The sequence below is a fragment of the Xenopus laevis genome, chromosome 8L (genome assembly GCF_017654675.1).
Source record: "Xenopus laevis strain J_2021 chromosome 8L, Xenopus_laevis_v10.1, whole genome shotgun sequence".
Lineage (NCBI taxonomy): Eukaryota > Metazoa > Chordata > Amphibia > Anura > Pipidae > Xenopus > Xenopus laevis.
In genome coordinates, this window is record NC_054385.1 from 119,422,523 (window position 1) to 119,433,287 (window position 10,765).

Here is a 10,765-nt window from a genome sequence, read left to right on the forward strand (position 1 = left end):
CACAGCAGAAGGCCCGGGGCCCCAAAAGGGCACTGTGAATACCGGAACCCACAGGATTCTCCTGTGCGTCCGCAGGTGCATCACCTATCAAGGTTCCAGACAACGTGGTCGTTACAATTTTGTAAAAGCTCGCCAGCTGGGACTGTGATTTCTATATTACAGGGGCATTGATTTATACAGGCCTATTTTGCTCCCCCATAATAAGAGCAAATGTGCTGGGGTAACTCATAAAGTAGAAGGAAAGCTACAGAGGCAATAGATTAGTTGCAACAGTGCAAGCTATAACACTATATTTATTCTGTAGAATGTTTTACCATACCTGAGTAAAAAGCTCTAGAAGCTCTCTGTTTGTTTAGAATAGCAGCTGCCATATTAGCTTGGTGTGACATCACTTCCTGCCTGAGTCTCTCCCTGCTCACTTATAGCTCTGGGCTCAGATTACAGCAGAGAAGGGGGGGGGAGGAGCAAACTGAGCATGCTCACGCCCGGGGCAAGGAGGTTTAAGATGAAAACAGGAAGTCTGATACAGAAGCCCATGTGTACACAATAGAAGGAAAGAAATGCAGTGTTTCTTTTGACAGAGGACTCAGAGCAGCATTACTTTGAGGGTTTACTGGTATATTTATAGACCTTTCTGATAAAGCTTACTTAGTTTTAACCTTTCCTTCTCCTTTAACAAAAGCACAGAAAGCACAAAGGAAAGGGTAAATTACACATATTCCTCAAGCACAATAAGCGAGGTGCTTGGGTTTAATATCAGCACTTGCTTGCCTCGCAGGGGTCCTGGCTTTGCTGAATCAATACGCAGACTTATCTTGTCAGATACATCCTCCCTCCCGCATCAGCCGGCTATTATCCCTACAATCTAATGTAAGGGAAGGAAATGCTCTGCTTAGGCTAAATTGGACAAATACAGCTTTGCCATGAGTGTATTCACAGTCTATGTGCATAGAAGAGCCAGGTATTGTGTGTAGCACATCTAGGCTTGCATGTATGATAATCATTGTCATTTAATGGAGTTTCTCATACACAAAAATGGGGATTTATACAGGAACATTTTTAACATTTCCACAAAAGTGTTGGGAATTGTTATTTAGTAGAATGGTGCAGGTGGTGGTACATCCTTATTGTAGACAGTGACATACTAAAAGTGGCCATACATGGGCAATACATTTGGAGGGGTCGCCAAACAAGCAGGCCTTGCCCCGATTTGTACAACTTGAATGGCCGATATCGGGCTGATCCGATTGTGGGCCCTACTGCCCAACGATCGGATCAGAACGAAGGGAATGCAGGCAAGGGCCACATCAATAAATCAATGGGGTCCTTATCGGACCGGAATTTTAAACCTGCCCGATTTACATCGGTTAGGGAAGTCCATCGGAGTGCTCCATACACTGACCAATAAACTGTCAACACAAAATGGTTTGGATTACTTACATCTGCAAAAGTTCATCTGCAGGTAAATTTGAAATCCTTCAAGTTGATATCATCTTACTTTCCGGCCATGTATTCTACTGGACACGACCAGAACACAGGCATTGGCAGAACACCATCTCCTGTTCTGCCAATTCAACTTTGGATCTACTAGAAAATCATTTAAATATTAAAAAAACCTAATAGGCTGGTTTTGCCTCCAGTAAGGATTAATCATGTCTTAGTTTGGATCAAATACATAGTACTGTTTTATTATTACTGAGAAAAATGGAATCATTTAAAAAACTAAATTCTTTGGATACAATGGAATTTATGGGAGATGGCCTTTCGGTGCTTTCTGGATAATGGGTTTATGTATAAACTAAACAGGCTGGTTTTTCCACCCGTAAGGATTAATCGTGCCTTAGTTTGGATCAAACACAAAGTACTGCTTTATTATTACTGAGAAAAAGGAAATAATTTAAAAAACTAAATTCTTTGGATACAACGGAGCCTATGGGAGATGGACTTTTCGGACATTCAGATCTTTCTGGATAATGGCTTTCTGAATAACGGATCCAATACCTGTATAAAAACAGTGCTTCCCAATAAAAACAATAAAAAGTTTCCTTTAAAAAAAAAAAACAGTGCTACCCAGAGAATGACTGAATATAAAACCCAAAGCCGATATTAAGGAGTAGACACAAGGGATGCACTGAATCCACTATTTGGGATTCGGCTGAATCCCCGAATCCTTGGTGAACGATTTGGCCGAATCCTGAACCAAATCTGAATTTGCATATGCAAATTAGGGTCTTAAAAGGAAAAAGTGGAAAAAATCCTTCTTTTGTGACGCAAAGTCACGTGATTTCCCTACATATGCAAATTAGGATTCGGTCAGGCACAAGGATTCGGGCGAATCCGAATCCTTCTGAAAAAGGCTGAATCCCGAACTGAATCCTGGATTCGGTGCATCCTTATTACACACCTTTACCAAATAACATATAGGTTTAATCTCAACCTTGTATCTGTGTTGAAAATCCTTACAAGTATAAATTAAAAAATATATTTCCTTGAAATACGTATGCGACTGAATTTGTATACGGAACTGAACTGCCATTATGTACCTGCAACCTTATGACTTTTATATGGTTTGCACTACATTTGATTGGGATCTGCATGGAAAAACCAATAAATATTTAAATTTAAAAAAATATATATTTCCATGCAAGAGGGTTAGTTCACAGCTTTTCCATGTAATTACTGTATGTACCAAGAAGATACCTGTTAAACCAGGGCCGGGCCAAGGTATTTTGGCACCCGAGGCAAGAGCTTCTATCAGTGCCCCCCCACGCGGTCCATTGCCCACCTTACCATTCATATTGCCCCATGTACCTGTGCCAGCAGCCATCATATTGCCCCCATTTGTACCTGTTCCAACGGCAGTCAAACCCTCAGATTGCTCCCTAGCCCCCAATCAGTACCTATGCCAGAGGCAGCTAAAATTCATCATTTTGCCCCTAATTTGTACCTGTGCCATCAGGAGCCAAAAATCCATCATATTGCCACAAACGTGTGTACCTGTGCCAGCAACCATATTGCCCTATACCCTGAGCCAACAGCAAAACCAATCCCTCATTTTGCCCCTGATCTGTACCTGTGCCAGCAGCAGCCAAAAAATCCCCCAAATATGTACTTTTGCCAGCAGGAGCCAAGAGGGCTGCCCGCAGTACGAATCACGGGCAAGAGGGGTTTGGAACAGGCGATTTTATAAAATTGATACACTATTAAAGGCAAAGCAAACCAGGGTTTGATAAAAAAGAAAAAAAATCCCCTTAAAAGTGTGCCCCCCCATGATTGCACCCTAGGCAGGCGCCTACTTTGCCTACCCCTAGTTCCGGCCCTGTGTTAAACAACACATGTCACTTTGTTATCCTCCCCCCCATGTAAATTACTTTATAATAGAAAAAAAGAACCTTGGCAGAGAATGTAGTCGCCTCCATACCATGCAAACTCTGTACAGCATAAAAGGACCAGATTCAACAAGAACCTTTTAAAATACATGTTTCCCCATTCTTTTTATAAGATCAAGGTCGTTGCACGTTGAGAAATTATATAAAAATGCTGCCTTTTATGTCTTCTCTTCTGCTGACTTACGCCGCAACTCATCGCTTTGTACTCTGTACGGCTATGAAGAATGTCTTCTCCGCAAGACTTCACAAGATCATGGAGCGAATTCTGGGCAACACAAAGATAAGAGCGTTAAATGCTGTTTAGTTATTATCTACCTCCTAAGAAATAGCTCCATTCCCCAAGCCTCTCAAACGCATGCCTCATTTTGTAAAATGTGTTTTCATTTCCCTCAGCAGAAATCTCACAATATTACAAACAACCATTTTCAATTTTAACGCAATTCATGCTGCCCTGCTGCTTCCTCGTCATCCTATCAACAAAATATATGAAAACACAGTAATAAAGTGTGGGAATAAAATGCTGTATCACTGAGACGAGAGCGCAGCACGAACATGGAATTTCTCCTGAAAAATACATTTAAAACAAAAAAAAAGTTTTTAAAGAAAAGAAACTGTTTAATCATAAGGAGAACAATTTGATCAGTTAGATGAAAATCAACAATATTTTTATGTCTCAAAATAATATTTTCAAAACAAAGTATTTAATGTTCCGAAAAATTGTTAAGAACGATGAAAAACATAAAAATGTGGCCTGGAAATAACATACGATAATAATTCAACAATAGAGGTTGGCCATTAACATACAGCTTATGATGTTGACATATATCCGTGTACAGGTATGGGATCCGTTATCCAGAATGCTTGGGACCTGGGGTTTTCTGGATAACAGATCTCTCTGTAATTAGATCTTCATACCTTAAGTCTACTACAATATCATGTAAACATTAAATAAACCCAATAGCATCAGATTAACAGACTACTGGCAATCTACCCATTGAGTCCTACATAATACTATTTTATATATTATGAGCTGTATGTTTTGTATTGTACTTATATGTTATTGTAAACTCATTATTGAAAATTGTTGAACTTACGCCATGCTTACTATAATTATTAATGTTAGAAATAAATAAAAACATGTTTGAAAAAAAAAAAAAAAAATAAACCCAATAGGCTGGTTTTGCTTCCAATAAGGATTAATTATATCTTAGTTGGGATCAAGTACAAGCTACTGTTTTATTATTACAGAGAAAAAGGTAATCATTTTTAGAAATTTGGATAAAATGGAGTCTATGGGAGACGGCCTTTCCATAATTCTGAGCTTTCTGGATAACAGGTTTCCAGATAATGGATCCCATACCTGTACTATGGTTTTGATTTGATCGGGTGGGTTTGAAAATTTCATCTGACGAAGCACCATGTCGTCTGGTGAAGATGAGGGAGTGAAAAGGAGTCATAGCTCCTCTTCACCCACTTCACTTCACCTCAAAACATTTGTCATGTGTGTTTAGACCCCCAATTTTTTAAATCCAATTGTGGCTCATGGGTAATAAAAGGTTGAGGATCCCTGTCCTAGAGGAAACAACAGTAAAATTACAAACACATACGTATAACCCTAATTTGGTTACTGTTGCTTTAAATAGCAATTAACCCTTGGTAATCCAGGGGCCCTAAATCCCTTTTGCATATGAAGGGAACTGGGATTTACAGAGCAGTGCCTCCACCTAGGGAACACTGAGGGGCACACCTCAGGGGATTTCCGCTAGGAAAAATAAAACACACAGTTTGCAAGTGAAACAAATATAAACTTTATATAAAACAGTAGTAAAAGAACTTGGGCAATCTAATACACAATGCACTCCTGCACTGGGGACACGTCCGACCTACCTAACTCACTATTATGTACCTGACTGTTTGTCAAACACAGTCCTTTTTATTATCACAGTCCTAATCCTCTGGAAGGGATTAATAGCCACACAGTTCAGTTCAAATGGAATGTCCCTTCCCCAGAGCTCTTATACCCCAGGTAGCGCTACCTTTCCCATTGGAATTTACCAGCCACTCCCACATAGCAGGTAAATGCACAAGACCTGTACTCAAACTGGGGCCCCACACTTGTATCCTTATCTGTATCCTCCCTTGGGTGGCTCATTTACGGGGTGCTCTCAGAGGCAGACACACTGGAGATTACAGGCAGCTCTGCAGCAGGATCAATCTCACCAGTGGCTCCTTTCACCTCCTGAGTCTGTAGCAGCTTGGCTGGGAACAGGATGGGCTTTCTCTGTACTTCTACAGATACAGCAGCTTCTCTGCACTTGACAGTCTCACACCAACTGGTGCTGGCCCTGTTCAGCTCTGTTGGAGATCCCGTACATTTGGCTCCAACGTCAGGCACACCCTCCCTCCCAAGGATGCACTGGGGTGCCCAGCCAATCAGATGGCTCTCTAGCCTGTAACTGGGCTGGATGATGTCACAGACAGAAAAACAGGTGAAGGATTTCAATGGTCCCCTACACACAATTTAGTCTAAACTTGGGTAGTGAATTTAAATTGAGTCCCATGCAGTGTCAAACTGTATCTCCTAGTGTTCACCAGAGAATCTTACTCGCTGGGCCCACATCCACAGCAATATAATATAGGCGGTGGCAAATGGTAGAAATTTTATATAGGGACACAATGGAAATAAGGATGGACTAATGTCTCCCAGGCTGGGCCCAATTGGAAGATCATCTGGTGTTCTAGTAGGCCAGACCCTCTCTAATCCCATGAGAAAAATATATTTAAAAGGGAACGCTTGTGATTATGAAAAACTAAATGAGCTTTGTCCAATGGATAGAATTGGAGACATTCTTAATATAACCAATAAAAAACATTGTAGAATTTCTGAAATAATCAAGTAAATCTTTAATACCCCCCCCCCAGCAATCTGTCTGTCCACGTGCACAGATCAGGGTCAGATTTTGATTGAGAGCCTGTGCCTCCACTGACATGACAATGTATTTTAGAGCTGTCTATTAAAAGAACTGACTCTGACACAAAGCCAGCATGTCCAGAAACAGATTGAGTGGGGAAGATTGAAGAGTATCTTGATTGTTCCAGAAACGGTAAATTATATTTAGAATGGTTCTTATTTCCATTGGCTGAAGCCTATATAAAGTTTTCATTTTCACAATAGTCCATTAACTGATAATAGGGTCTCTAATGTTCTTAAGCATGTGCCTAAGTGAGGAATTTTGTTCAAATTCCAGCCAATGATAGATATTTGGGATGTTAAAGGGATAGTGTCATGGGAAAACATTTTTTTTCTAAAATGAATCAGTTAATAGTGCTACTCCAGCAGACTTCTGCACTGAAATCCATTTCTCAAAAGAGCAAACAGATTTTTTTATATTCAATTTTGAACTCTGACATGGGGCTAAACATAGGGGCACATTTACTTAGGGTCGAATATCGAGGGTTAATTAACCCTCGATATTCGACTGTCAAAGTTAAATCCTTCCCCATAGGCTAACATTGATGCTCTGTAGGTTTTAGGTGGCGAAGTGGGGGGTCAAAGTTTTTTTTAAAGAGACAAGTACTTCGACTATAGAATGGTCGAATAGTCGAACGATTTTTAGTTCGAATCGTTCAATTCGAAGTCGTAGTCGAAGGTCAAAGTAGCCAATTTGATGGTCGAAGTAGCCAAAAAAACACTTCAAATTCGAAGTTTTTTTTATTCTTTTCCTTCACTCGAGCTAATTAAATGTGCCCCATATTGTCAGTTTCCCAGCTGCCCCCAGTCATGTGACTTGTGCTCTGATAAACTTCAGTCACTCTTTACTGCTCTACTGCAAGTTGGAGTGATATCACCCCCTCCACCCCCCCCCCAGCAGCCTAACAACAGAACAATGGGAAGGTAACCAGATAACAGCTCCCTAACACAAGATAACAGCTGCCTGGTAGATCTAAGAACAATACTCAATAGTAAAAGTCAAGTCCCACTGAGACTGATCTAGTTACATTAAGTAGGAGAAATAACAGCCTGCCAGAAAGTAGTTCCATCCTAAAGTGCAGGCACAAGTCACATGACTGGGCGAAGCTGGGAAACTGACAATATGGCAAATGGAGCCCCCTCCTATAAGATATATTGGTCTGACACCCAACTCCTGAATGAAGAGAGAATGAGGAGAAACAAATGCTGAGAGAGGAAAAGTGAAGATAAACTTGATTATTTCAGAAATGGTACAGAATTTTTAATTGATTATGTGAAGAAAGTTTCTTATTTCAGTATGCTGAAACTATATTTTTATTTTCACAATAGTTCCTCTTTAACAACATCATGCCAATCATTGGTGGACTGGAGTAATTTTCACAAAACCTTATATATTATATGAGATTCCATTATAATGGATCATGTACATGTACACCCGCAGTATGGTATGATTGATAGCAATTTTGCTTATTTTTATCTAATTTCCCTTTAAGTATGCTTGCCATTATATATTTATAAACAGGGTTAACAAATTTTTTTTTTACTTTTTATTAGCAACAATTGCTTGTCTGACAATATCGTAACCAATGTAATGACTTCTTTTGAAGCATTCTGACATGGCTGTTATCAGGGAAAACTTAAGTGGCAATTTGCTGTTGAGAATTTCCCTGCTCTTTCAATGAAGTCTTGAGATGGCAGCTCTAATACCGATGTGTTAGTTCCTCATCTCATTTCCACTTCACAAGCCGCGTGCATGGCCACAGATGATCTGGAACACACAAGGAAAACATGTGCCGCACAAAGGTCTGACACAAGGGCTCCCAGAAATTTCACTTATTGCCATAATTTAAAGCAGCAGAGAAGAAAATGCCCCCCAGTAAGTTAAAAATGAATAAATATGATAAACAATTACACTTTTGGTGGCAGATGTATTATTTTATAGATTTTCAAAAGAAAAAACCTGATTGGAAAAAAAAACGATTGTTGGTTCCATTTAGAAAACACGACTCTCTTTTTTGTTTTTATTTGTTTTAACAAATAACCTAATCCCCTTTCTCGAATCGTAATCAATAGGCCTCCCTGAATCATTCTTTTGAATATATATTGAGCACTAGTGGTGTGCAAGTCAAACATTTTTGACCTCCACCCAACCCTAACAGTGGCTCAAGCAAGTTAAACTCGTGGGCTTCAGCCTGACCCACACATAAGGTTGCCACCTTTTTGTTGGCGCCTTAACAGCCAATGATATGAAGGCGTGGGTGGAACCAAAAAGGGACTGACCTCTGTTGCAAAACGGGCCACCTATGATGTGAATTGGGGCGGGGCAGCTATACCATAGGCTAGAGTCCTGTGTGGAACCAAATTCTAAGACCCGGACCCGACCTGCAACTCGCATATTTATCCACTTTGATCCGCTACATGACCCGGAACCCGCAAATGCCTTATCCGCAACCCGCTGACCGCCATCAAAGAGGAAGTGATGTTGCTGCAAACCGGAAGTGGGTGGAGACAGAGATATGTTTTGTTAAATTTTAAAAGGAGCAAAATATAGAGTATAAGAGTATAAGATAAGAAATGTAAATGAGACCCACAACCCAACCTGCGACCCGCACCTGAAAATTCTACCCTCATTCCGCAGGGTAACCGCTTTTTTTGCAGATAACCCGCGGGTACCTGACCTGCTGCAGGACTCTACCATCGGCTAAGCAAAGGGAGAATCAGCTGGGACACAGGTTGAAAGCTGTAACAGGCAGAATTGGGGTGGATCTGGGCCAGAGGCAGAACAACTAGGGATTACAGATTTACTGGCTAGTACATTGTTGGTAAATTGGTAATACCAGAGCCAGCCCTGGCTGGTGTTTGGCCAGGTCAGTGAAATACCGGCCAGGTGGCAACCCTATCCATTTATCACTATTGAGCACCTTTTCACTTCTACAGTTTATTCATTAACAACCTAATTTCATGTTGAGGGTTCTGTGTAAAGTTCCACTACTAGCCTACATACGCTTTCTGTACGTGACATTGCGACATGACGTTTCCTGGATTGGGGGAAATTCAAGCTGGGCCGCATTCATATCCATCCTGGGCCACATGTGGCCCCCAGGCTGGACACCCCTGATCTACACATTTGGCCTAATTGTTAGTGTTTCGCCAAACAGCCCTATGTGGAATTCCTTGGATTTCCTAAAAAAATTGACCATTTTAAATTGACCTTCTCCTCAAAAATTATAGTTTAGCTTCAGTTGAGATAAAGCAATGTGCCATATTTAGCAAAGTAAAATTTTACACAGGGTTCCCAATACCTCCCAATTACCTCTAGTAACTCTGAACACAAATGTAGAGCCACAGGCCGGAGCTACATTCCTTGAGCCACCCTGGGCTGGTCCTTGCTTACAAAAGTATATTGTTCGGCTTAGTTTCTAAAGAGACTGCTAGGAGCATCGTTGCAAATGACAGTGAAGTGCTCTAATGAGAAGTACTCTAGGGAGGTGAATTTGTTGCAAATGAGGAGTGCTGAGGAATTGGGAATGAGTAAGGCAGTGGCTTTAAACAGACAAGACACTGGAGTATCTGCCAAGGGTGTATTACTCCACTTCTGCAAAGCCTTCTTGGGGAGTGTGGAAAATGTCCTGTCTGAAGTTAATGTTCCTGGCTGTTCCATTATCTACATTAATGGCCTGGAAGTTGGACAAGAAGCTAACCAAGTGACCTTCAGTCCTTTGGCTGTTTCTAAGTCATCAATTTTTAGGACCTGGAGCAACAAAGTGATAAGATTGTCAACATTTGTTAAAGGAGAACTAAACCCTAAAAATTAATATGGCTAAAGATGGCATATTTTATATACTGCACTTATTGCACCAGCTTGTCAATAGCAGCAATGATCCAGGACTTCAAACTTGTCACAGGGGGTCACCATCTTGGAAAGTGTCTGTGACACTCACATGCTCAGTGGGCTCTGATTGGCTGTTGAGAAGCTAAGCTTAGGGCTCGTCACTAATTATCCAGCAGAAAATGAGCTTCCCCTGTAATATAAGCTGATGCTACAGGTTTGCTGATTATTAAATTCTGATGCTAATTGCACTGGTTTCTGTGCTGCCATGTAGTAATTATCTGTATTAATTACTAATCAGCCTTATATTGTGACATTTTTATTCTATTTAGAGTTGCCACATTTTCAGAAAATTTTTACCAGCCTGTGGTGGGGTCAGGAACAAACGGGGTGGGCTGTGATGCAGAAGGGGGCAGATCTGTGATGCAAAAAGGGGCGGCGACATATCACGTGATGGCAAGAAGGCAGAGAAAAGGTACATTTTCAGCGCATTGGGGGTGGGCCAAGGACTTTTGTTAAGGGTACTACAAATTTACCGGCTAGGCCGGTATATAGGGTTGCCACCTTTTCTGGAAA